At 36.3% G+C, this 26,415-nt stretch overlaps 1 pseudogene; it reads right to left on the bottom strand.

Moving 5' to 3' along the window:
• LOC114037749 overlaps nucleotides 1-25,999 on the bottom strand; it is a 130,724-nt pseudogene extending 104,725 nt beyond the window's left edge.
• Between the last annotated feature and the right edge of the window lie 416 nt (nucleotides 26,000-26,415).

The raw sequence follows: 26,415 nt of genomic DNA, 5'->3' as shown, positions 1-26,415 counted from the left end.
CTACTACTACTACTACTACTACTACTACTACTACTACTACTACTACTCCTCCTAATCAATGTATGTTCCATGCTACCAATTCAAAGTCACCCATCATAGTTAGGTGGTTTAATTCTGGACTCCATTCTATTTCAAAGCAGAATGATTAATCCTGCACATGTCAAAAAGCCTTAAATGGAATTTCAACAGAAGATACCGAATCTCTGGCAATCCCCTTTATAATGAGTGCTCTCATGCTATGGAATCATAAGAGGAATAGTCTAATTGGCCTCCTTGATATTCTTTATACTTACTATTACATCTCTTCTCATCTTGGAACCTTTGTACTGATTTCATATAATACATGGAATGTACTTTCTCCTCACTTCCACTTCTTAGAAGATGTAGGATTTGAACCCAATTTCTCTGACTCTGGAAATAGTGCTCTTTCCACTGCCTGGGAGATATAAATATATGAAGAGAAGATTAAGAATGGGGTGGAGGGAGAAACTAAGGAAAACCCAAAGGAAGACACACAAGGAAACTGAGAAATAGAGATGAGGAAAGAGTTCATTGTTGTTAAGAGGGATGGCTTATGTAAATATATCTAATTGGAATATTAATTTAAGGAAATAACTAATATGACTAGAATGTGGAATTTATGAGAAAAGCAGTATGAAACAAGGCTGGAAAAGTAGTTTGGAGCCAGACAGTAATTTGAGTGCTAAACTGAGAAGTTTGTATTTTAACCTAAATGCAATGGGGAACCATTGAAGATGTTTGGGGATAGGATTAACATCATCAGACCTTCAATTTTGGATTATTAATTTGACAACTAAGTAGTGAATGGATTAGAGGGGTATGAGGCTGAAAGCAGAGGGACCAAATGAGTTGCTATTCTAATAGTTTAAGTGAGAGGTGATGAAAACATAGAGTAGTATTTCCATAAATGGGAAAGAGTTAAATGTGAGAGATGTTGTGAAGGCAGAATCTATAAGTTTTGGCAACTAATTGGATATGGGGAATGGCTAAGGAAAAGGGGAAAGTTCATCACAAGAAGTCTACCTCAATAGAAGATAACTGAAGAGCATTCAACTTACCTATTTCTCATCCTTTGGCTTTGCATCATGATCAACCCATCTTTTCCCATCATCTGTTTTCATGACAACAACTTATGCCCCTGTTCTTTTCTGAAGTTCCTCATTTGGTGTATGTTGCAGCCTCCGCTAACATTGGTGCTTTCTTTCTGGGACTACCCCCAATTTATCTTGTCTATATGTTGTTGTAGCCATTAGTTTGCGTTGTCTCCCCCATTAGACTATGAGCCCCTTGAGATAAGGGGATTTTTTTTGGCCTTTCTTTTTATCTCCAGAGCTTAGTACAGTGCCTAACACATAAATTTCTTAATAAATGCTAGCTGATGATTGATCTCACATTCACCATGCACTTCCTTATTATCTTATGGGGGATATTCATTTTCATTTGTTTAGAGACTGTTATGTTTCATGTACCTCAGCTATATAGCAATACTAGTAGTACAGTAAATAGGCTATTTGAAAAGGAGTTTCAATAAAATTTATAGAAATATAAACATAACTAAGGTTCCAAAACTTCTTATATTCACAACATATTTAATTTAGATTACACAGATATAATCTCTTCTCCTTCATTTATCATTGTCCCCCAAACCTTTCAAAAAGTCTGTATCAATCCCTTTACAAATGAATAACAAGTTCTGTTTACTCTGATCACCCCAGTCTCCATATTTTTTGTGTCTTTCATTTCCTATGGCATCCAAGAATGCTCCCTTGCATTTGATCTTCCACCTCTACTAAGTTAAATCTTATCTATCTTTTGAGGCCCAGGCAGATAGATAGCCATGTTGTCAAATGCCATCTATGAGGATGAACACAGCATCAGTCAACTACCACAGTGATGGTAAATTCTTCCAATTGAAAAGGCTACAAGCCAAGATCAAAGTGAAGGGAGTATTGACGCATGATTTTCTGTTTGCAGATGATTGTGCACTCAGTGCAGCCTCTGAAGCTGAGATGCAACAAAGTAAGGATTGTTAATCTGCTGGTTGTACTAATTTTGTCCTAACAACACCAAGAAAACACAGGCACTCCATCAGCTAGCAGCACACTACCCATACGTGGAACCACTGGTTACAACAAATGGAGATGTTTTGAATGCTGTGGATAAGTTCATTTACCTTGGACATATTGATAACGTAGTTGATGCACTCATTGCTAGAGCTAGTTCAGTGTTTGGGAGACTTGGAAGGAAAATGTGGGAGAGAAGAGTTATTAGACTGACTACCAAACTGAAGGTCTGTAGAGGCGTTGTGCTGACCTCATTGTTGTATGCCTGTGAAACCTGGACAGTATACCAGTGTCATGCCAGAAAACTGAATCGCTTCCATTTGAATTGTCTTAGGAAGATTCTGAAGATCTCCCAGCAGCATAAGACACCAGACACTGAGGTCATTTCTCAAACTGAACTGCCAAGAATTCAAACTGTACTGCAGAGAACATAACTATGATAGGTGGGCAACGATGTTTGAATGCCAAACATACGCTTGCCTAAAATACTATTTTCTGGAAAACTCACACAGGGCAAGTGCTCACATGGTAGTCAGAAGAAGTGATATAAGGACCTTCTCAAGATCCTCTTAATAACTTTGTAATTGATTGTGTGACATGAGAGACACTGGCACAGGACCACTCAGCATGGAGTACCCTCATCAGAGAAGGTGTTGTGCTCTATGAGCAAAGCAGAATTGAAGTAGCTCAGAAGAAACATGAGATGCCCAAATTTAGAGATTCCACTCCAAATGTTCACATGCACTATTTGTGCCTGACCTATGGTAGAGCACTTTGAGTTCATATTGATTTGATTAGCCACAGTTAGATGCATTGTAACTTGATCCTAACTTAGTTATACCATTTTGGTCTTCTTTGAGAACAATGTACAACAACCAGATTGACAGACAGAGGGGTGGATAGAAATAGTTAGATAAAATATTCATCAAATGTTTACTATGTTCCAAATGCTGTCCCAAATTATGAGGATATAAATACAAGCTAGTAAGAAAGTTCTTGAGTTTATGATTATATTTTAATGGGCTAAGGGGAAAGAGCAAGGAAAGACAAAATGACTGGAGAGGAGAAGGAGAAGTTTAGAGAGGGAGTCAAGGTGTGAATGAGATGAAACAGAACTGGGTCTATCTTGAAATAATGGTCCCAGTAAGGGAGGCATCAATCATTAGGGCACAGTTCTCTAAGAAAGGAAGGGGTTGGCAAGTGTATATGGCATAGTGGAAAGAACACTGGATATAGAGGCAGAGAACTAGAGTTCAAATCGGAGCTCTGCTGCTTACTTTGGGAAAGTCATTTCATAGAATGATAGATTTAGAGCTAGAAGGAACCTTAGAGGCCATCTCTTCTGATATCATGACTTTACAGATGAAGAACTTAAAACCTATAAAGATTAAGTGACTTATTTCATGTCGTCCACCTAGCAAGTATCAGAATCAGAATTTCAATGTATGCCTTCTCAATTTCCAAACCTGGGACTCCACCCACTACATCTTCAGCCTAGATAAGATGCAGGTTATTTTCCAGAATTAACAATGATCAGTGAGAAAACAAGAGCCAGGAAATTCACCTATACAGAGCAAACTAACAAGAATAGAAATGTCAGCAATGCTTTTTTCACTTTTTTTTACAAGTGTTAATAGACATTATTACAAATCATTCTTTCAACTCTGAATGTTGAAAGGTAACTTTAAAGAATCAGTATCAATAATTTTTTTGATGGCGGGAATATTTTTGTATGAAGACAAACACATTTAAATTTATTATAATACTATATTCTTCTTCCTATATTCCCACTGATCCTTAATGAGAGGGAAGACGGACTAAAGACATCCAAAGCAGTCTAACAAACACGTTAACACCTGCTGTGTACAAGTGATTGTGCTTAATGCTGGTGACACAAAGGTAAAAAAAAAAAAATCTCTGGCCTCCAGAAGCCTTTATGTTATTCAGGGATGAACCACTTGGACGAAGTACCAATCAAACAATATTGGTCGCTCTTGATTGGTAGGGGCTTTATTTGGATTAGAAAAAAAATAATGACATGGGAAGAATTTGATTTGGAAATTGGGTAAAGTCCTCCCAAGGGCAGGTAGGTGGTACAGTGGATAGAGCACCCAGCCGGGGTTATGGAAGACTCATCTTCCTGAGTGCAAATCTGGCCTCAAACATGTACTAGCTGTGTGATTCTGGGCAAGTCACTTAACCCCGTTTGCCTCAGTTTCCTCATCTACAGAATGAGCTGAAGAAGGAAATGATAAACCACTCTAGTTCTTTGCCAAGAAAACCCCAAAATGGAGTCACAAAAAGTCAAACATAACTGAAAGCAACTGAACAACAACCAAGTTCTCCCAGTACACATGCTACTGGAAAGGGTCTTGGTTATTCTAATGGGATGATAGGAGAAACAAAGCTAGAGATTTTATTTTTCCCAATGGTTAAAGTACTATCATACTTTATGGAGTTTTGTCTAACACAGAAAGAAATTCAGGGGAAACAAGAATAGAATAGATTAGCAATTTAAAGTAGTCTAACAAATGTGTGGCCACATAACATTTTATACACTTAGATTCCTAGCTCTGGTACTTAGCATCCATGTAAGCATGGACAAATTTAAACTCTCTTAGCCTCATTTTCCTCATCCGTTAAATTGGGAAAATCATGTCAGTATTTACCAACATTATAGTAATATTGTGAGGTTCAAATGAGAATATATGTAAAGTACTGAACTTAAAGCTCTTTATAAATGTTAATGATATCATTACTTCATAGAGACATTTCAGGCAAGTCAACTATTAATAATAGCTAACATTTATGTAACAATTTAAGGTTTGCAAGACACTACAAATATTATATCATTTTATCCTTACAACAACCCTGTGAGGTAGGAATTATTATTATTATCCTTATTTTACAGATGAGGAAATTGGGGCTGGCAGGTTAAGTGATTTGCCCAAGGTCACACCGTTAAGTGTCAGAGTATGGATATGAACTGAAGCCTTCCTGACTCCAGGTCCAGCTTTCTTACTATATCAACTTGATGCAAAGTACTGGGAAATGACTAAGAATTATATATTCCTCAAAAATAATTTCCCAATGCTGCATCCTTTGGTGATGGTATCATAAGTTTGAGAGTAAGCTCAGAGTAAATCTGGATACATATAAACTCTTAACATATAGGCTCTGAGAGAGTTTATAGCAGCATCATTGGTGAATGTGCGCCAATTGATAGATGTGTAAGACTCTGGACTTTTGTGGGGCTTCTCTATGAATCTAACTGAAGTTATCACTGGTTACCTGGATACTGCCATGTTTTAGATTCTGAAAAAAAAGAAACACTGAACAAATTGTCGTAATATCAAATTCATAAGATACATCAAATTCAAAATAATGATGAAATCCTTGGTGTTAGTCATTACTTCTATTAATAGGGACTAATACCACACTATGTAATATCATACACTAAAGATCATTATAATATAAATAATTATGTCAAATTAATCTTATTCCACATTAAAATACTTTTGAATTATCTATTTCAAATAGTTTACAAAAGTTGTTGAAAACTTTTATGTCTTGTATATGACCTGCTTCCTATCTGGACCTTCCCAATCATCTGCTATATTTCAGAACTTAATTTTTGATATTTATAATTATCCCTATTCAAGTTCATCATTGTCAGATTCTGCCCACTGTTATAGCTTGCCAATACTTTTTCGAATATTGATTCAGTTATGTAATAGATTGTTTTTTCTTCCCAGATTCATATCATTTGCAAATTTGATAAGCATATCATCTATGTCTTCATCCATGATAATAATTAAAATATTAAATGGGATAATGCTAAAGACAGAACTCTGTGGCACACCACCATATATTTCCCTTGAAACTCTACCTATTGAACCAACTATTAATCCAAAAACCTATGCTCACTTTCCTCTATCTTGTCTATAAGTATAGTATGACAGACTTTGCCATATGCCTTGGTGAATTCTTGATATTTTATTACTAAGAAACTTTCCTAATCTAATGACCCTTGGGAAAAAAAAAGAAATTATGTTAGTTCTTCATATGGCAAGAGGATTATCATGTAATTCCTTTAATGGATAAGATTTCTTCAAAATTTTCTCAAAGAGTCAAAATTTTTTAAGTGAATTGTACACAATGTTTGAAAAACATACCCAATGACTTATCAGCAAACTGTATATACAGAGTAAACATATCCTAACAAATGCCAAATTAATATAATATAGTTAAATACAAGATTATTTGGTAGTGAGGTAGGTATGGCATAAAGTAAGGATGCCTAGCATTAACTATAATTTTTTCAGTATTTCTGTTGACATTGGTATGTGCAAAAATTGGTATTTATCTTAGAGACTCAAATGTCAACACAACATACCGCTCTCTTATTAAATTTCCCAGAACTCTTCAGTGAAAGGAAGATAAACTATTATAGTACGTGTTTTATAGGTGGAGTAACTGAAGGACACATGGCTTGTCCCATAAAAGATTCCAGTGATAGTTTTTACCCCTAAAATGAAATTCAGAATTGAATGGTGTACCCATGAATCCATGAATTGAGATGATTAATCATAATCTTCCAAGTTCCATTAAGTGTCTTTTTTTAATGATAAGATTTCCAGCTCTAATTTCTGGATAATTGCTTGTTTTTATTTACATAGCTTGTGATACTAGCATTGGTAGAAACAGAGACCTGAGACCTGGACTCTATTTCTCAGCGTTGTTAAGGTAGCCACTTATATGGTCATTTTTAGGATGCATAACAAAGGCCCATCTTAAAACAACAACAAAACCTTCTTCCATTGATTTTTAGAGTGACTAACATTTTACTATTAGCAATGGCACTCCTTTGGATGAATAAAGTTGTGCTTCAAGTATCCTCAGTTAAAATGCATATATGCTTACGAAAAGTAACTTAAGCTATTAACGTTCATTTATACCTTAGTGGGAATCAGTTGATAAAATCCTTCCCAAACCAACAGCTCATTTAGAGGAAATGGAATGCAGGAGACCTAAGTTTTGATAATGAGAAAGGAAGTGGGTAAAATCTGGACTAAAGATTTTGTTATTGGAATATATTTTTAATCCCTTCACAAGCTGACTCCAATCTCATAAAATCCCTCACTCCCTACAAGATGCATCTCAAGTACCACTTTCTGCATGAACTTTTTTCTGATTTTCTCATTTGCTAGTGTCTTTCTTTTCATCTTCTCTCACTCTGAGGCTACCTGTCAATCCCTTATGCCACACTGTATTATATACAGCCATATGTAGCATATAGTTTCTACTTTTTATACACATATAATCTGGTCTGAGAGGCAAGGAGTACGCACATATGCATTTATTTATATATTTATGTGTATACTTTTTATTGTTTAATCATTTCAGTAGTTCAAGACTCCATTTAGGGTTTTCTTGGCAAAGATACTGGAGTGGTTTGCCATTTTCTTCTCCAGCTCATTTTATAGATGAGGAAACTGAGACAAACAGGGTTAATTGACTTGTCCAAGGTCACACATCTAGTAAGTTTTTGAGGCCAAATTTGAACTCATGAAAGTGAAACTTCCTGATTTCAGGCACAACACTTTATCCACTGGGCCACCAATTGTCCTATGCATATACAAATTCATTTAACTGTTTGTACACATGTACATATGTGTATGTGGAGGTACATATGTATATGTGGAGATACATACCACAGGACTAGAAATTCAACACACTATATGTTACAGAGGGTGATTATAAGGTAACAAGACTGATTTTCACATGTGACATATGGAATCAAAGCTATGGCATGTACAGTAAGTACTGTAAAAGTACCGAGGAAGAAGGAGACATCCTTTCAGACCAGGGTAGTGCCTAATGAAGGTTTTATAGAGGAGGTGGGGTTTCAGTTACTCCTCAACCTTATTCTGGTTAGTCACTGCTAGAAAGAAATGCAGTGTGGTACAACAGAAATCATCTTAGGATCCTGGTCAAAAGATCTAATGGAGCTGTGTGATGTTGGGGAAATAACAACCTATTTTGCCTTAGTTTCCTCATCTACAAAAGGAGCTGGAGAAGGAAAGGACAAACCGCTCCAGTATCTTTGCAAAGAAAACCTCAAATAGGGTCATGAAGAGTCAGATACAATGGAAACAACTTAACAACAACAACATGTAGTAAAAGTGTCACTTCAGACACTAGCTGTGTGACCCTGGACAAGTCACTTAATACTGTTTGTCTCAGTTTCCTCATCTATAAAATGAGTTAGAGAAGAAAATGGCAAATCACTCTAGTATCTTTGCCATGAAAACCCCAAATCAGTGGGCAGCTAGGTGGCACAGTGGATAGAGTACCGACCCTGAAGTGAGGAGGACCTGAGTTCAAATCTGGCCTTTGACCAAACACTTTACTCTTACTAGTTGTGTGACCCTGGGCAAGTTATTTAACCCCAATTGCCTGAAAAAACAACCAAACCAAAAAAAAAAAAAAAAAAAAAAAAAACCAAAACAAAAACAAATCGGGTCATGGAGAGTTAGACATGTCTGGAACAACTGAACAACAAAATATTTAAGGCTGAGAACCAGTTTTTACTATTACAAGTTATGTAATTATAGACAAGTTGCTTCTCTTTATGAGCCTCATTTTTCTCTTTTGTGACTTTTCTTTCTTGTGAAATGTGGATAATATAATTTAAGAACCCCTTTTTATTGATTAGTAAACTTGGACTCAATGAGGTCAAAGGAGTTCCCCATGGTCACTCATCTAACAAAGCAGTCATCCTATCCCAATTTCATAGACAAAAGAAAAAAGTGTCAGAGAATTAGGAAAGTCAAACCAGTATTTTCTAAATCTAATGGACTTTTTTTAACTTTCATCCTTCTTGACAATTCTGAAAATTTGACACTATCAGTCTTCTCTCTTCTCCTTGATCTCCTTCTATGTAGATTTTCCTGACACTACTCCCTCTTGATTCTCCTCCTACCTGTCTGGCTGTTCCTCCTCAGTCTCCTTTGCTGTATTTTCATCCAGTTCAAAACCTATGCATGTGTTCCTCAAGGCTCTGTTCTGTGCCCGCTTCTCTTCTTCAACTATGCTATTTCATGTGGTGTCCTCATCAGTAACCATCGTTTCAACTGTCATCTCTATGCAGGTGATTTTCAGATACATTTATCTAACCCTAACCTTGCTCTTGACCTTCAGTCTGACATGACCAACTGCCTATTGAACTTTTAAAATTGTATATTTCACAGACTTCTTAAATTTAATATGTCCTAGATGGAACTTATTAAATTTTCCCCAAAACTTTTCCCCTTTCTTAACTTCCCTATTACTGTAGAAGGTTCTACCATCCTCTTGGTAATCCAGTCTCACAATCTAGTGTCATCATTGACTCCTTACTCTCTCTCACTGTTCCCTCCCCTTCCAGCACAACAATTATCCCTACAGTTACTAAGGCCTGTGATTTCTACCTTTTGAACTTCTTCACATATACCTCTCTCTCTCCTCTGACACCACTACTACCCTATTACAGTACCTTGTCACCTTGGATCTCCACTATTGCATTAGCCTGAGTGCTGTTCTTCTTGCCTGTGGTCTCTCCCCACACCAGTCCATCCTCCATTCATCTGCCAAATTGATCTTCCTGAAGTAAAGTTTGATCATGCCAGCCACCTATTCAATTAACTCTAGTGACTCCCTATTGCTTCCAGTATCAAATATAAAACCCACCGTTTGACATTTAGAGCCATGCCTAACCTCTCCCCTTTCTACCATTCCATCTTCCTAATCTTTCTTCCCTTCCACATATTCTGGAATCCAGGGCTATTGTCCTCCATGTTGTTACATTTCTTGACTCAGGGTGTTTTCATTGTCCATCCTCTAAACCTGGAACTCTCTCCCTTTTCATCTACAGCTCTTAACTTCCTTGATTTCCTCCAGGTCCCAGCTAAAATCCCAACTTTTGTGAGAAGTCTTTCCTGATTTCCCTTAATACTAGGAATGCTTCACCTCCAATTAATCTTGAATATATCTTGTTTACACATAGTAACTTATTTGCAGGTTGTCTCTTTCATTTGGATGTAAGCTCCTTGACAGCAGGAACTATCTTTTACTTTTCTTTGTATGCCTAGAGTTGAGCACAGGCCCTGACACATAGTTGGCACTTAATAAATGCTTGTTGAGTCACTGAAAAAACTCCCACATGATCCCCTCTGCCAGCCCCAAGGAGCCACCCCACTTTCATGATCCATCAGAAGAAGATATTTTCTGTGAAGTCTCTTACTGATTACAATCAGACGCAATGCTCTAGCAGCCAAAGAATTACTTTGCTTCAGTAAACTTGGATTCCTCAGGCTGGGAAATCTTTTCCCCAAAGACTCAGTTACATCTCTGCTGATAAAATCCAAGCACAGAACAGTCACAAACAGCTGAAAAGTTGCCTTCCTCCTGCAGGAATTTGGTCCAGAGGTTTGCAGAGTCTGCACAATCTCTTCCTATTTCCATTATCATGCTCTCTATCTGCCCTAAGGGACTGGTAGTGATTTCAGCATTGTGCCTGCATATCTCCCTACATTTTCAACAGGAGCTGACATTTCCTCATTTTGCCTTGTCACTTGGTTCCCTGGTGTATTACAAAAATGTGGCAAGTTGAAATAATGAAAGGTTATAGTATCCCCAAGTTGAAAATGTAAGTAGATTAGAGAGGGAGGGAGAAAAGAGGTGGGAGGGGAGAAAAGGAAAGGACAAAATAGGAAGGAAAAGGGAGAGGCCTTGGGCAGAGAGGGAAGGAGTGAGGTTGAAAAGACAAGAAAGGGAAAAGAGCAGTGAAATTAAGCATTAAGGTGGAGAAATGTATTGGGGAGAGAGAATGATGGAGAAATGAGAGAAAGGTTTAAGAAAAATGGAAGTATGGAAATCAAGGAACTGGGAGTGGGGAAAGGAGAAAAGAAAGAAAAAGTGGGAAAAAGTGAAAAACAACAAGGAGGGGACAAAGGCAGGGGAAGGAGTGAAGAATGGAGATTTTCAATTAGGCTTCCTGCTTTCACTTTATCTAGTGGCTTTCTGTGATTCAAATGAAGCTGTTACACATCTATGTGCTCTGTTAATACAAGTCAAACCTCATTAATTTGGACTACTTGGGAGAGAGGCCAAATGAATTAGTCTAAAGTCTGACACATAGACTATTTAATAAGAAATACAGTTTTGTTACTTTCAGGCACATAGTGAAATTAGAACTAATAATGTGTTGCTGGGTAGAGTTCTATCTAATGCTACTTTAATAAAGTAGTAAAATACATTAATTGCTTGTATACAAATAGGTAAGCTAAAAGTACTGGAGAAATGTATTAGGTCAAATACCAAACATAATGTATTTTGTTTATGTTCAATATTTCCTTTCTTCACAGACAAGGCAAAGGGAGACTTCAACTTTGCTTCTGAGAGATAGCATGACTTCAGAATTAATGGGGCTGAATTAATGACCTTGGAATGTATATAAGTCAGAGCTCCTCATGCTAAATGTCTCTGACACAGCTGAGCAAAGTTCAGTTCTGTATCATAAGCCCTTCTCCCACACTTACTCTATCTTCTTGTGTTCTTCTACTTCCTAGTCAACACATTCTGACTCCTCCCAAGGCTGCTGTTTCCATAGAAAATATTTTTCACCCTCCACTTACCATTCCACCTTTCTTGAATCCTTTTCACTAAAAGGATAGGTAGCAAATGCTCTTGGGCAAGACAGGCACTGGATACATTTGGGAAGACCTTCAGAGCCCTCTTCTTCATGTATGTTTCCCATAGCCTTGATATTGGTGCCTTCAGATACTCAGTCCTCCCATTGAGGGTTTCCCTCTTGTTGGCCCCTTCAGATGCCAAAAGCCCCCACGGAGAGCTCTTTCTCCCTGGATGGTGCCTGTTAGTTGGGGTCACTCGCCTCTACCCTCTATCAAAACCTGCTTAGAGGCTCTCAAATTGGGGGGAAAAAAAACCAAGATACAATGGAAGCTTTTAATCTTTTCAACTCTCTTTCTCCTCAGACAAACATAACCATTTGCATTTTAATGGAGTACAGTGATATAGCCTACAAGAATACATCTTTTATGGTGGAATTTTGAGCACTGTTACAAGTGGTAGAGGAACTATGTGTTAGTATTGGGGATAGGGAGAAGATAGCTCATTAAATACTCTCAAATTACATGATACAAATGTCCACCAATTATACTTATGCATAGAATTGTCTATTTTATCATAGAATGTCCATGACAGACCTTCTCAATAGGCACTGATTTCTTTACTCAAACATCTAGTTAATACATTCAGGTCCCTACTTATTTTTTGGAATAATAAGCTCTCAAAGCTGATCACTTTTTTTTTAACATTTGTTTTCTTCTGACCAGAGGTATTGATGAAAATCATTTTTGATTAAACATTGTCAATCTCATGCTCAGTGGGAGTGTTTTCTTGGATTCAGTCTCATCAGGGAATTCCACTGAAGAGAAGGGATTGCTTTCAATATTCAATTTGAAAAATCCCTGAGTTTAGACTGGAAACTGAAGACTTCTGTGTTAGTTCTTGACATTTTCTGCCCCTTAAAGTCCTGAGGCAACACAATACTCTTAAGTACCCTTTAGTCTTCCAGTCCATTCAAATTCAACTCTCAGAAAAGGCTCTGTTATTCTCATTCTTGGAACCTTAAAGTTCATTTTATCCAACTTCTTCATTTTATAGGTGAAGAAAATGAAATTCAGAAAAAATTAAATGTCTTTCCTAAAGTTATACAGGCAATAAGTAACAGAATCAAGTTTTGAACTTAAGACCTTTGACACCCAATCTACTACTTTTTCTATTGTACCATAAAACCTCCTCTCAGACATGTTGGAGATATTTGATTCAAACTCAAGGGAAAGGATGATGGTAGGGAAGGTCAAGACAGAAAGAAAAGAAAAATAGTTTGGATCAAATGGAATCTACATGTAGTGTGAGATAAAACAGGAATGGAAGGTTGGAAACAGACTGTGTTAGCCAATGAGGCAGTGAGGTGGCACAGGGAATAGAGTGTTAGGCCTGGAGTCAGAAAGACATGAGTTCAAATGTGGCCTCAGACATTTACTTAGTTGTATAATCCTAGGAAAATCATTTAACCTCAGTTTCCTCAACTGTAAAAAGAAATAATAATAACGCCTAACTTGCAGGATTGTTTTGAAGATCAAATGATGTAATATTTGTTAAGTGTTTAGCAGGTACAGTATAAATATTTATTCCATCCCTCTCCCACGAATATCAGAATAGAGAGTTTCCATTTTGTCCCCTAGGCAATGGTGAACAAGTGGGATCAGGAAATAGATGGGGAGATATTTTTCCAAGGAAGTGGGGCCCTCCTGCTGTCACTAAAATCATACCATGTATAGAACTACCTTCTCTGCCTATGAATAAATTTAGCTATGAGAAAGTAAAAGGGAGAATGACTACTTAGATAGCCCATTACTGTTCTATAACTTTTTATGTGTTTTGCTATTGCATACCTTTTTCCTTCTAAATATTTAGTGATATGCTAAGTAAAATTCAATATGTTAAACAATTTTAAACAGAAACATATGAGAAAATATTTCATGGATCAATTGTCCCTGTCATAAATTCTACTAGTAGGTTGTGGTGAAGGTAATATACTCAGGTTTAGTAGTCACTACAACACAGTGATATGAATGAGCTTTAAAAAAAATGTAAAGAAGAAGAAGCAGGTGTGTAGCTTGTGGAACTGTCTAGTAATGCTAATAAATGATAAAATATATGATATTTTGATAAATATCAAAGATATCTATGTCATTGATAAAAATGACATAAATGATAAAAAAAATCTAGTATTTATGAGGTATTATTCATTTTGGAAAGAGTTTTTTAAATACATTGATCCATTTGATCCTCACAATGATACTGGAGTGGTGGTAGCTGCTATCATTATCTCCATTTTACAAATGAGGAAACTAATCCTGAAAGAGGTTAAGGAGCTCAGTGAAAAACAGCTAAAAAGTATATAGTAGGATTAGAATTCAGGTCTTCCTATCTCCAAGTCCAATACTGTATACACTAGGCCACACAACAGCTGTATCTGATTTATGACTAGGAAATATCTGTTGAGAGAATTGTAAAATGTATTATCTTCCTGGAAAAAAAATCACCTGTGCCTATATACTTATTATGTGGGATACAAAAATTATGAACAGGGAAGGATGTTTTATTCATTTTTTTTCTTCTTCACAATAGCCAATAGGATGAATTAATACCATGTTAATCTTAATCCTCACCTTCTATGAGGCAATTAATTTAATGATTACAGAATAAATGAAGATGATAAAAGTGAAAAGGTTGTATTCTACCTTCTGAAAAAAAAGCAAGATAAAAAAATCACACTTTTCACCGCTTATAAGTGGAAAATATGTAAAATACCTGAAAGAAATATGTTAATATCAGTATCCTTGTTACGGAAGCTACTGAGATGGTTAAAGTCCTCATTATGTGAGATACATAAAAAATTGGACACCTTATTATAGTTTTCCATCCATTATTCTTTTATTGCTTTATAAATGTAGTTCCTAATAGCCTAACTACACTAAAAGCTTCTTGAAGGTAGAAATTGAGTGTTTTTCTTTTCTGTATCCCCCATAGAGCCTAGCTCAGGGCTAGACACATAAGAGATACTAAAGATTTGTTGACTGTCAGACTATGCAAGTATCACAGTCTATTTTAGTTAAAAGGGACATTTAGGGGTCATCTACTCCCTCTTCTATCTTAATATCAGAGTGAATCTAAAGCTGTATCACTGACACAGACACATTTTTAGGGGGGCATTGAAAAACTAGAATGTGTCCAGGAGAGATCAAATAAAATGATGAGAACTCTTGGAACTATGTCAATGCTGAATTCAATTCAAAGACAGAAGATGCATCTACTAAGCACCTACTACATGCAAGGTCCTATGCTAGGTCCTGGGTCCAAAAAGAAAAAAAAAACTGAAGTAATCTTTGTATTCAAGTAGTTCACATTCTTCTGAGATGATTGGGTACAGATATAACATGTACATAGATAAACAAATAAATAAAATGAATAGTCACTAACATCTGGTTGGGAGATATGATAAGGAAAGACTTCACAGAAGAGGTAGAGCCTAAGCTAAGTCTTGAAGGAAAAAAATGGGAAAAAATAAAGGATCTGAAGAGGGAGTAGGTTTGAGGCAGGAGGGATAATCTGTGCAGAAAAATGGAGACAAAAAATTGAATGTCATGTTTGAGGAATCCAGTAGTACCAATTTGACTGGTATGTTGAGTACCTGAAGGGAAGTAAAATAAGTCTTGAAAAGTATGTTGTAGCCCAGTTTAAGAGGGCTTTAAATGCTAATTTAAGTAGTTTGTATTTATCTTAGAGGAAATAGAAGTCTCTGGAAGTGTTTCCCTGTGTCTTAATTTGGCAGTTATTTGGATGATAGACTAGAGGAGGGAGAAACTAAAAGCAAGTAGAGCAATTAGGAGAAAGATGATGGGATCTGATTGTAAGCAAAGGATGAGGGAGAGGGAAGAGTGAAGATTAACTCTAAGGTTTTGAACCCAAGTGAAAAGAGGGACTATGACATACTTCACAGTAAAAGGGACATCTTGAGAGGAATGGGGTTACATGAAAGAAAGAAATGGGGGTGGAAAAGAGAGAAAAGGAAGAGAGGAAGGAAAAGCAGTTACTAGAAGCAAAGCCGCTTCGTAATACTGATTCTTAGTCAATAGGAAGTGAACAAAAGTTAAGTTATTACAAACAAGGTAATATACAGGCCAGAACAATTCTAGAAGATAAGGCAAATTATTCTAAGCCATCAGTTATGAATCCAGAGGTTAGTATAGCTATTGTTTTCAGGACTGCATTTATACCAGAGTCTTGAGCAGAGCTGAGGCTGCAGAAGTTTAAGTGGCCCCAGATGTGGGGCCTAGAGGGTCTCCCCTGCAGGGAACTACACTATCATTGTAGTTGGAAGAACTGGGTGAACGTAGCATGTCAAAAGAAGCTGGCTAATTATCATTGAAGGTAAAGAGTAGATTGAACTGTCTTCCTCCCTCTGGTGGATAATTACTATGGGAATCATGCTCAAAAAATGTTTTTTATTTGTTTTGAAGACCAAATATGAGCTGGAGGACTATGAAGGCAGAGAAAAGTGCAAATAAAACTGCTACAAATAGCTAATCATTTTGCCAGAAAATGCCACTACTGCTTGTTCCTTACATCGGTGTCATCTAGAAGTCAGCAAATATAGTCCTATCCTCCTTGCTTCCCATTTTTCTGAACCCACTGTCACCTACCAGACTCAATGCTTCTGAAGCAGTTTTTCAAGTTACGAGTGTGATCTAGGTGAGACTGAGGTTTGTGTAGGGGCTTTAACACCAATCCCTGAGCCACTAAAGTTGCCAGAAGCTCTCAGAACAGAAAATCCATTTCTTTCCCAAAGAACAGGCCAATGGAGTTTACCCTTATAGACCAGATCGAAGGGGCAGAATTAATTTTTAAGTGATTTGCAGAGTACACAATCTTATTGTAACTAATGGAGAGGTATTGAAAGAATATCAGTTTGGGAGTTAGGACATTCATTTTCTTGACCTGACTCTTTCACTTAGGAGTTGTGTGACTTTAGGAAAGTAACTTTACCCTCTTAATGCCTATTTCCCTTTCTGTAGAAAGAAGGAATTGGATTAGATTTCTGCCAAGGTTCCTTCTGTGTCCAAATTCCTATGATTCTATTGTTCTATGTCTGCTCCTTATAGCTTGTAATAATAGTTTCTGGGTTGATAACCATTATGAGTTAGGATGTGGGCAAACAGTTGTGTTATAATGGATTGCAATATGATGGAAAGGTTTCACTTGACTGGAATAAGATGAAATGGACATCTCCCTGTCCCAATTATTTCTCTCAGTGTATACTACAAAAAGAGATATATTTTCCCCACTCTCACACAGTACTTCTTTCACCAACTCCTTCCACTAAAATTTAATTTACAACCTTGTCTTTGATTCTAGGATTCCAAATTTTGGCATCACTCCTACACCATAATCCCATGTCCACCTGTTATTTGTTTTGAAAAAAAAAAGATACTATTTTCCCTTACTACTCAGCCCCCGTCCCTTATTAACAATGTAATACTCTGGGGCAGCTAGGTGGTGCAGTGGATAGAGCACCGGCACTGAAGTCAGGAGGACCTGAGTTCAAATCTTGCCTCAGACCAAACACTTGACACGTACTAGCTGTGTGACCTTGGGCAAATCACTTAACCCCAATTGCCTCACTAAAAACAAAAACAAAAAAAATGTAATACTCTTCACATAGACACTTTAAATCAGAAATTGTCTCTACTTTTCTTCTTTGAATAAGACATTTTTTGAGTTGCTTTCATACTTTGATTTTTCAAGTTTTTTTTGACTATGCTATTTCTCCATTTTTTGTTTAGTTTTGTTTTGTTTTATAGGGAAACCCACAAATCTCTGGTCACTGTATCCATTATGTTTCTATACAAGGTATCCCAAGGAAAATTTTCTCTTTCACATAATGAGGATAGAACCAATTGTAATTTCCCAGATATTCATTTTCTAACTAACATATAATGTATTGTATTTTACTGAGTTTTATCTGGTTGACCCTAAGGTCTTTAAAGAAACTCCATCACCAACCCCAGAGTCACATACAATGCCAACATCTCCCAGATCAGGGAGTATAATCCCAGCCATAAAACTGGGCCTGGTATAGTTAATGCCAATTAGCAGGCATAGAGGAAATTAATATAGATGGAGAAAAAAGGAACATGTCCCAAGCCATAATATGAAAAGAACAACCAAAATACTTTGCTGGGGTCCAATCAAAGAGTTTATCATTGTCAAGAAATCTGGAGGGGTGTGTAAGAATTGGGAAATAGGAGCAAAAAGAGTAGTCAAGTTGTGATGGAGGAATCAGAAACACAAAGGAGTAAAGAACACAAGGAATTGATGCAAAATGGCTTTTCGTGAAACATTTCCACCTGAGGCAGCATTTTTTTTCATAGCAATGTCATTCTATATACATCCCCTTCTTACTCAGATATGTATTCACTGTACTTAATATGTAATGGTTTAGTATAATAATTCAGGGTATCCTGAGAAACCAAAGAAGAGGGCTGGTCCTGGGTGAACAGAAAACATATGAGACACGATACCTCTTTAAACATAGTACAGTGGTTAGACTGTTTGATTTGCTGTCAGAAAGACCTGGTTCAAATCACACCTCTGAAACTTGCTATCTATGTGACCATGAATAGGTCATTTAGCCTGTCAAAAAGTCTCAATGTCATTACATATCAAATGAAGAAAATAATTACCCTAGAACCTAACTCACAGGGCCATTATGAGATTCAAATCAGAAATAGTGTGTAAATCACTTTGGAAACTTTTAACATCATAGTAATAGCAGGCCCTTATTTTTATTGTTATTATTTTTGGTTTTAAACTTAATAAACATAATATGATCTAGTTGTTGTCTGAAGCTAAGAATATCTTTTTCTGGTCCTGCCAAGTAGAATTAGAATCATTTCATCTCTCTGAGCCTTGGTCATTATATCTAGAAAAGGATGATAATAGTACTTGTGAGAAGCAAGTTTAAAGTGAAGGGTCCCAAAGAATCCTGATGTAAACTACCTAATGACATTAATTAATTCCAAAAAAAACATGACAAGTGAAATAAGATTTCAGAGAAGAATTAGTTTTAAAAAATGCAGACTGTAACTGGACTGTTACTCAAAAGGATTTAATGTCACTGAACCTTTCTGTTAGCTCACTTTGTCAATGACTAATCTCATTGGTATCTCCAGTGGTTGGCTGACAAAAATTTACAATGGATTTCCATGATGTTATGTTGGGGTTTACCTAAAATACATTGATGATAGAGTTTCAAAATGATGTTAATGGGAATGAATTTGTATAGACCTTGCCTACAAATGGATATGAGGAAGAAAAAGACATCCTAAAAGTATATATAATGTCATTGTTCTTCATTTTTGAAGAGGACCAATGACATCACAGGTGATGTCTTAACTTACATGTGAATCGGATTTAAGTGATGCAGGTTTGTGTAGTCATCATTCTCACTTTCTTCCTGAGTCATCAAAGGCCAGAGACAGAAAAAAAGTCAAGATGACTGGCCATGGCACGAGATTCAGTGTATGACCTTGGCATCTCTGATGCCATCTTACAGCCTGATCAAACTCTAAGCACGTCATAGTGCTTGCTTCAGCCATCTTCAGGGCGGTTGGAACAGATTGTTCTTATCTGCTCATTTTGCTGGGGAAAATCTTTACATGATTGGGATAGACATCCCCCTAACTCACTGACAGTTTTAAGTCCTGTTAGTTATCTATCTTTCTTTCTTTCTATCTATCTATCTTCCTCTATGTACATATATTTATGTATATGTATACACATAAATATGTATATATGTATATATTTAATATACATGATATAACATGTATAATAAGTAATTATATATTTATGTGTGTACATAATGATCTATATAAAGTATGCATACATATGTATAGTATGTGTATAAATATATACTATATAGAATGAATACATATATATTCTACGCAATTATATATTACATATATACATATGTATAACATGTGTGTGTACCAACATACAGCACACCATTAATATGTATATTAATATAGATATAATACCATGAAGTTAAGTCAGGTTTGGGGAAGAGTGAAGAGGGATATTAAAGGTATTTATTTATGTCTTTACATTTGGTATATGAATGACTACTTCTCTTTTAAGACAAAACTTGTGATAGTTATCAAGTGACTCCATTATTTTCCTATCCTTAAACATACATTAAGTGTGTTTTATTCCCATTGTGTTATTTGACATCTATAGGTCTGACTGCAGTTTGGGTGATATTTTCTGGTATAGGACTACATGGTATAGATGGGAGACTTAGAACACAGAATAGTTATCCTGAGATAGAGATATACAAACTTTTTTTTGCTTAAAAATAAGATAAAAAAAGATCCCTTTTACACACACACACACACACTCCAATATTAAGCAGGAAATTAAATAGTAACAAAGAATGCCGTTAAAGTATATAGAATGCTGAACTTGGAATTAGAAAGACCTAAGGTCAAATCCTACCTTTTACACTTATAAATCATAATACAACACTTTTATGGTCAAATCATAACCTTTCTAAGCCTCTTTATCCTTATCTATGAAATAGGAATAATATTAGTAGTACAGTAATTCACAGGACTGTTGTGAGGCCCAAATGATTAAGCATATATAAAGAACTATGAGCATAATAACATTCGATACAAATCAGTTATTAATATTATTATTAAAATAAACACATAAGTACAATTTGGCATTTTTAACTAATCTTTAACTGTTAGAGATTCAAGATAGGTTAACCACATGCCCATCATGAGTTTTATAGTTAAAAGATATACTTATTGAAATGCAAATAGCTATGGAGGTAATGTATCATTGAATATTTTAAAATATTTAGTAGAAATTCCAACACAGACACTCCCAGGGGAAAAAATGGCACAAAAAACTAAGTTTAGGTTGATTTTTCTTTTAGCATACTACAACAGTATGGAAAAGGTCACCACATGTATTTTTGGTACATCATATTTTCTTGAGCGCAGTAGTCCATCTCTTTTTCAATTTGGTCTCTTCTTTGAAATGGTGGGTAGAAGTGGAAAGGGGGCAGTAATAGCAAAGGAGAAAATGTTTTCTTATCCTGCAGTTAAATGGAAATAGAAACACACTAAATTAGCAACATCTTATCTTTCTTCCGAAGGACTCTGAAATTATGGTTAGCACAAATTAATTTCTCACTGTCTCTGACAGCCCAGCCTCCAATCAAAATAGTAATTCTCTAACAATTTACAGTGGCAAAGGGACTTGCAATCATTTTAAACTCAGTGTTTCTCATAAACCTTATTTTCCTAACAAAGGCACTACAGGCTAAGGAATAGCAAATGCTCATGGCCTATTTCTCCTTATTGTATAAAATGTATCTTTCATTTTTCATCATGCCAGTCTCCTAATTCTCCCTGTAATACATGCATATACATACATACATACATGTATATACACATATATATACATGTGGTGTGCATATGCGTATGTGTATGTCTGTATGTGTGAGTGTATGTATATATGTGTGTATGTGTGTATGTATGAGTGTATACAAACATACATATGTACATACATACACACACACATATCTATATATATATAATTTCAAATTGCTTTCCAGAATGGTTGTACACATTCACAGATTTACCAACAGTGCATCGATGTGCCTATTTCCCCACAGCCCCTTTTGTCATTTTTGCCAATCTGATGGGTCTGATATAGAACCTCAAAATTGGCTTAATTTATTTTTCATTAATTATTTGTAATTTGGATTTTTTTTTTAGCTATATATAGCTGTTGTTTTTTTTTTCCCTTGAGAACTACTTGTTCATATCCTTCATCTAGGTGTCATTTGGGGAGTAACTCTTATTGCTATAAATTTGACTCAGTTCCTTCTATATCTTGGAAATGAGACCTTAATTAAGGAAATTTGCTGTAAATTTTTTCCCTCAGTTATTCTTTCTCTTTTAATCTTAGCTTTATATATATTTAATTATATATATACATATAATTTCTATGATTAAAATCATCCATGTTATCTTTTGTGATTCTTTCTATCACTTGTTTGTTTCTGAACTTTGTTTCTATCCAGATGTGATAAATATTTTTCCCATTTTTCTTTCATTTGTTTATTTGTATCTAGATTGGATATAAATTTGGAGCTTATCTTGATATTCTTCTTTATAATTTCCCTGCCTTGCCACTTTGGGAAGATATAGATAAAAGATCTTGTTAGCCAATAACTATTTTAGTACTTAATTTCCTCCAGGTAACAGATGGATTCTTGATTTTTTGAGAGTGAGTCTTCATTTGTAGAATGGGCAAATGGTTCATAGTTCCCAGTTAGGCTAATCTGAATTCAGTGGAAAGATGTTGCAGTCTGGATATTAGCATTCTTGTGGTAGGACAGAACAGTGTATTGGGTAAACTTGACCTTGAGATAGCCACAGGGCTTGAGCTAGACTAAAGGGACTTTAGTTAGAATATTAGTATGGCAATTGGTGGTGGGCTTGAGGGGATGTGACTAAGTCTTTACTCGGTAGTTTTCTTTTATAAATACATATTCTTGACCATTTAAATATATTATTCTTCCTTGCCCTAGAAACCTAGAAACCTTCGAAAGTGAACATTTGTTATCCAAAATGTAAAGCAGTAATGTAAAAATTAAAAAAAAGCATAGGGTCCTAAAATTAGGAAACTATATTGTGACACTAGGGCAGCTAAATGGTGCACTGAGTTTGGAATGAGGAACACTCACGTTCATGAGTTCAGATCCCACCTCAGATACTAGCTGTGTGATCAAATCATGTAACCTTCTTTGCCTGGGATCCTCAAATGCAAAATGAGCTAGAGAAAGAAAAAGCAAATCATTCCTGTATCTTAGCCTAGAAAACTCCAAATGGGGTCATGAAAATTTGGACATGACTGAAATGACTGAACAATAACAGCAACAACATTGTGAAAATGGAAGAAATAGGGGAAAACAAATTTGGGATGAATTTCAAGAAATTCTGTGAACTGAGGTCGTTTAATGGATTCTCAGAACAAAATAAGAGACTCAATACCTCATATTTGAATTTAAAGATTGGGGAAGTCTATAACATAGAGAAAAGAAGAAGCCCTGGGATAAGATTAAGTGTGCCCTGGATTAGTTCCAAGAAGAAACAGATTTCTCAGGAAACTATGGTCAGCAAGTTTCACCTACTACGGTATCATTCACAATTTTGGCAGAGCATATGGGGGAGATGTCCAGTAAGAAATATATATATACAGGAGAAGTTGAGGCTAGAGAGTCTACTAAGCCATGGTTGTCACCCGACTCATGAAATGCCTTTGAATTCCATCTTCTCACAAAGGTTTTTGTGTATTTGATAGAATTTTCCTACTGACAGGTATACTAAATGTCTTTTCTATTTCAATAGCTGAATGCTTATAGGAAATTATTTTCAGGTGTAATAAATGAATTAAGAGTATTCATCAGTTTTCCCAGGGTCCCATCTGCCATGTTTCATAGTCATATAATTTTTAAAAAGATAAAACGATGAGGCAGCTTGCAGCATGGTAAGAAAAAAATGTATGAGGTTTAGATTCAGGAAACTTAGGCTCAGGTTGTTGCATGACTGAAAATCACTTCATCTTTCTAAGCCTCAGATTTCCCATCTGTAAAATGGGGGCAATATTTGGACTATCTACTCCCAATGGTTATTGTGAGAATTAAATGAGATAACGCACATAAAGTGTTTTGTAAACCTAACTTAGAGTACTTTTTAAGTGTCAATTATTGTTAATTCTGTTTCAGAGCTGAAAAGATTTTATATGAAGGACTTTATTACAAAATGGTCTTCATTTTTACAAGTGAGGAAATTGAGACTAAGAGAAGTGAAGGGATTTAATCAAGATAGGACTGCTGATCTTGCCATTTAGCTTCATAGATTTAGGACTGCAAAGAACTTAAAGGTCATCTAATCCAATATTTTATAGATGGGGAAGAAGCCATCTAGGCATAGCTTTCAGGGCCTTTTAGTCCTATGATATATAAATTTCAAACAAATTCCATACCTCCACAGTTCCAGACCAGAAGAACATAAAAAAAGTGTGGATAACTCTGAGATGTAATTTTGAAATTTTACTGATAATTTTGAGGTACTTTGGGCATGTTAATACACTAATCCCAAAGTAGCACAGATAGGAATTGATTTGTTCCTACAAAGAATCCTATACAAATCAGACCTCAAACCCTTGTGCTCCCCCAAGCCCTCTTCATCAGGTGTATACTGTTGAGTGCTCCCAACTCTGATCCATGGTTATGTGAGTGATGCTCTATGCCTCTCCCCTTCCCCATCCTCTTCCTCATGATGGCTATTTTCCTTCACACATTTTCCCCCAGCCCCTGTTCTCATGGCATCTTTCTGTGTAGCCCTGTCATTGCTTGTCTCTGTGACATCTGTGGTTAATAAATTGCTTCCATGTTCCCCACTGCTAATCATTGTCTATCCTAATAAATACCCAAAGAACCAAGAGGGCCTACCCCTATTCCATAATGTCACAAATTAGTGATCAATTCACCTACCGGCTGACTGGAACTACACACTGGTGATGCTCCATAAAAAATCTAGGCTCTGAATAGATAATTGATTGCCTTTTGAGACTAGAGTGAAGGTCCAACCCTTAAGAGGTAAGGATTTCCCAAAGCGTATTGTCTCTCAAGGAATCTGCCTATGCCAGATTCGGCACCATCCTTGAAGCCAGGAGGATACTCAACAAAACATTAGGCAATGATGCAGTCATTGTTAGGCCTTGACTCTATAAATTTGATCCCTTCTACTGGCACTAAAATTGTCCAAACATATTCACATAGTTGATAAGTGTAAGACAATATCTAAACTTGGTCAGGAGCCTGTCACTGGCTTTGATCTGACACTGACATGTGTTCTGTATCTGAGATGCTCCCTCTCTCATTAAAATTTATTCTCACGATTAACTGGAATGCAGTTCAATGTAATGTGAGTGACAGTGTTTACAGACATCTAATACCTGAATTCTCTTTGCCTCTCTGTCTCTGTCTTTTTATCTCTTTGTCTTCTCTCTATCTTTCTTTCTCTGTCTCATTCTTTGTGTCTGTCTCTCTCAGTCTTTCTTTGTCTTTGTCTGTCTCCCTCTTAAATTCTTTCTTCCCAAATACAATTATACAATTTTTCAGAAGGAGAATCATTTATGCTGCTGCTGCTGGTGCAGCTGCTGGTGCTGCTGCTGCTGCTGCTACTACTACTACTACTATGACTACTATTCCACATTTTCCCAATTATTGTGGACCCTTGCCTATGATTTCTTGAAGCATTGCCTTCATTGAGAGGAAGTGATTTGCCCAGGGTCACACAGCCAGTAGGTGGCAGAGGTAGGCTTGAATCCTCATTTTCTCTTTGAGGCTGATTCTATCCACTATAACATATAGCCTCTCAAACCACTACAACTACCACTACATTAATTGAAAATTATTAATCCAGTTTTAAAATTCTTCAAGTTCAAGTTTATGCCTCAGACTCTCTGCAGAGCTTTACCTGACCATGTCAGCCATCTACATTTTCTGACTTTTTATACTTATCTTCTCTACAGCAGATTACTTCCTTTATTGAAGTATGACACAGTAGAACTAGCACTGGTTTGAGATTTGGAAGAACTGTGTTCATTGATGTGCATACAGACTAGGTCAACCCTGTTCAGGAATGTCCTAATCACTTCCCCTTTGCCCTAATTGGGCCCATATTACCATGGGGAAGAAAAGGATACATAATAATGAATGTAATACAGGTTTGTTTGGTTTTTGTTTGTTTGTTTGTTCTTAGGTATTAGAATGTGTCTTGGTATGCCTTGTACAGTCTAGAGGAATGCCTATGTGATTGAATATTTACTCTGCTATTTTCTATTAGAGTGACCCAGACAAGTAACCTCTCCTTTACCATCAGTTTCCTCATGTGTAAAAATGAGAATGAACCAAATGATTTCTAAAGTTTTACTTGTGCCCCTCCTTTCCCCTTATTTCTTTTCCTCAAATTTCCTTTAACATTTCTCTTCTTCTGTCTAAATTTCTAAACCTTATTTCCAACTAACCCCTTGGTACTCTCATCCTTTGCCAAATATTGGAGACCTGTGGAGCCATGGCAGGTGGAGGCAGACATGGCCATGGGCCATTCACAAGATGTGGAATGGGTCCAGCCCATGGTAGATTGATGACTTATACATGATTGTCACCCTCCAGACCTCCACTTCTTACCACCCTGCAGCTGTCCTCATCAGAACCCTGGGACTTGCCATCTGAATTGCTACTGAATCCTCTGGACAGATGGATTTTGCCATCCTCCTTAATGCTGCAACTTCCAGACACTCAGACCTTACGATATATCCTGCCAAGATATTTTTCAGAGTGTTTGATCATCTTATCTGCCTTTCTGCTGAACCCTATTATACATGTTTTCTCCTTTTAAAAGAATATGTTCTTTAAAGAAATGCCTTTTTTAATTCTTTTTCATTAATGAATTTATTTTTAGTTTTCAACAATCACTTCTGTAAGCTTTTGAGTTTTAAATTTTCTCCTCCTTCCTCCCCACCTCCTTCCCCAGGATAGCATGCAATCTGA

Source organism: Vombatus ursinus, unplaced genomic scaffold (assembly GCF_900497805.2).
Source record: "Vombatus ursinus unplaced genomic scaffold, bare-nosed wombat genome assembly UNPS02010548.1, whole genome shotgun sequence".
NCBI lineage: Eukaryota > Metazoa > Chordata > Mammalia > Diprotodontia > Vombatidae > Vombatus > Vombatus ursinus.
Note: the sequence above shows the minus strand (reverse complement) of the source record. Positions and strands in the feature narration are given on the sequence as shown.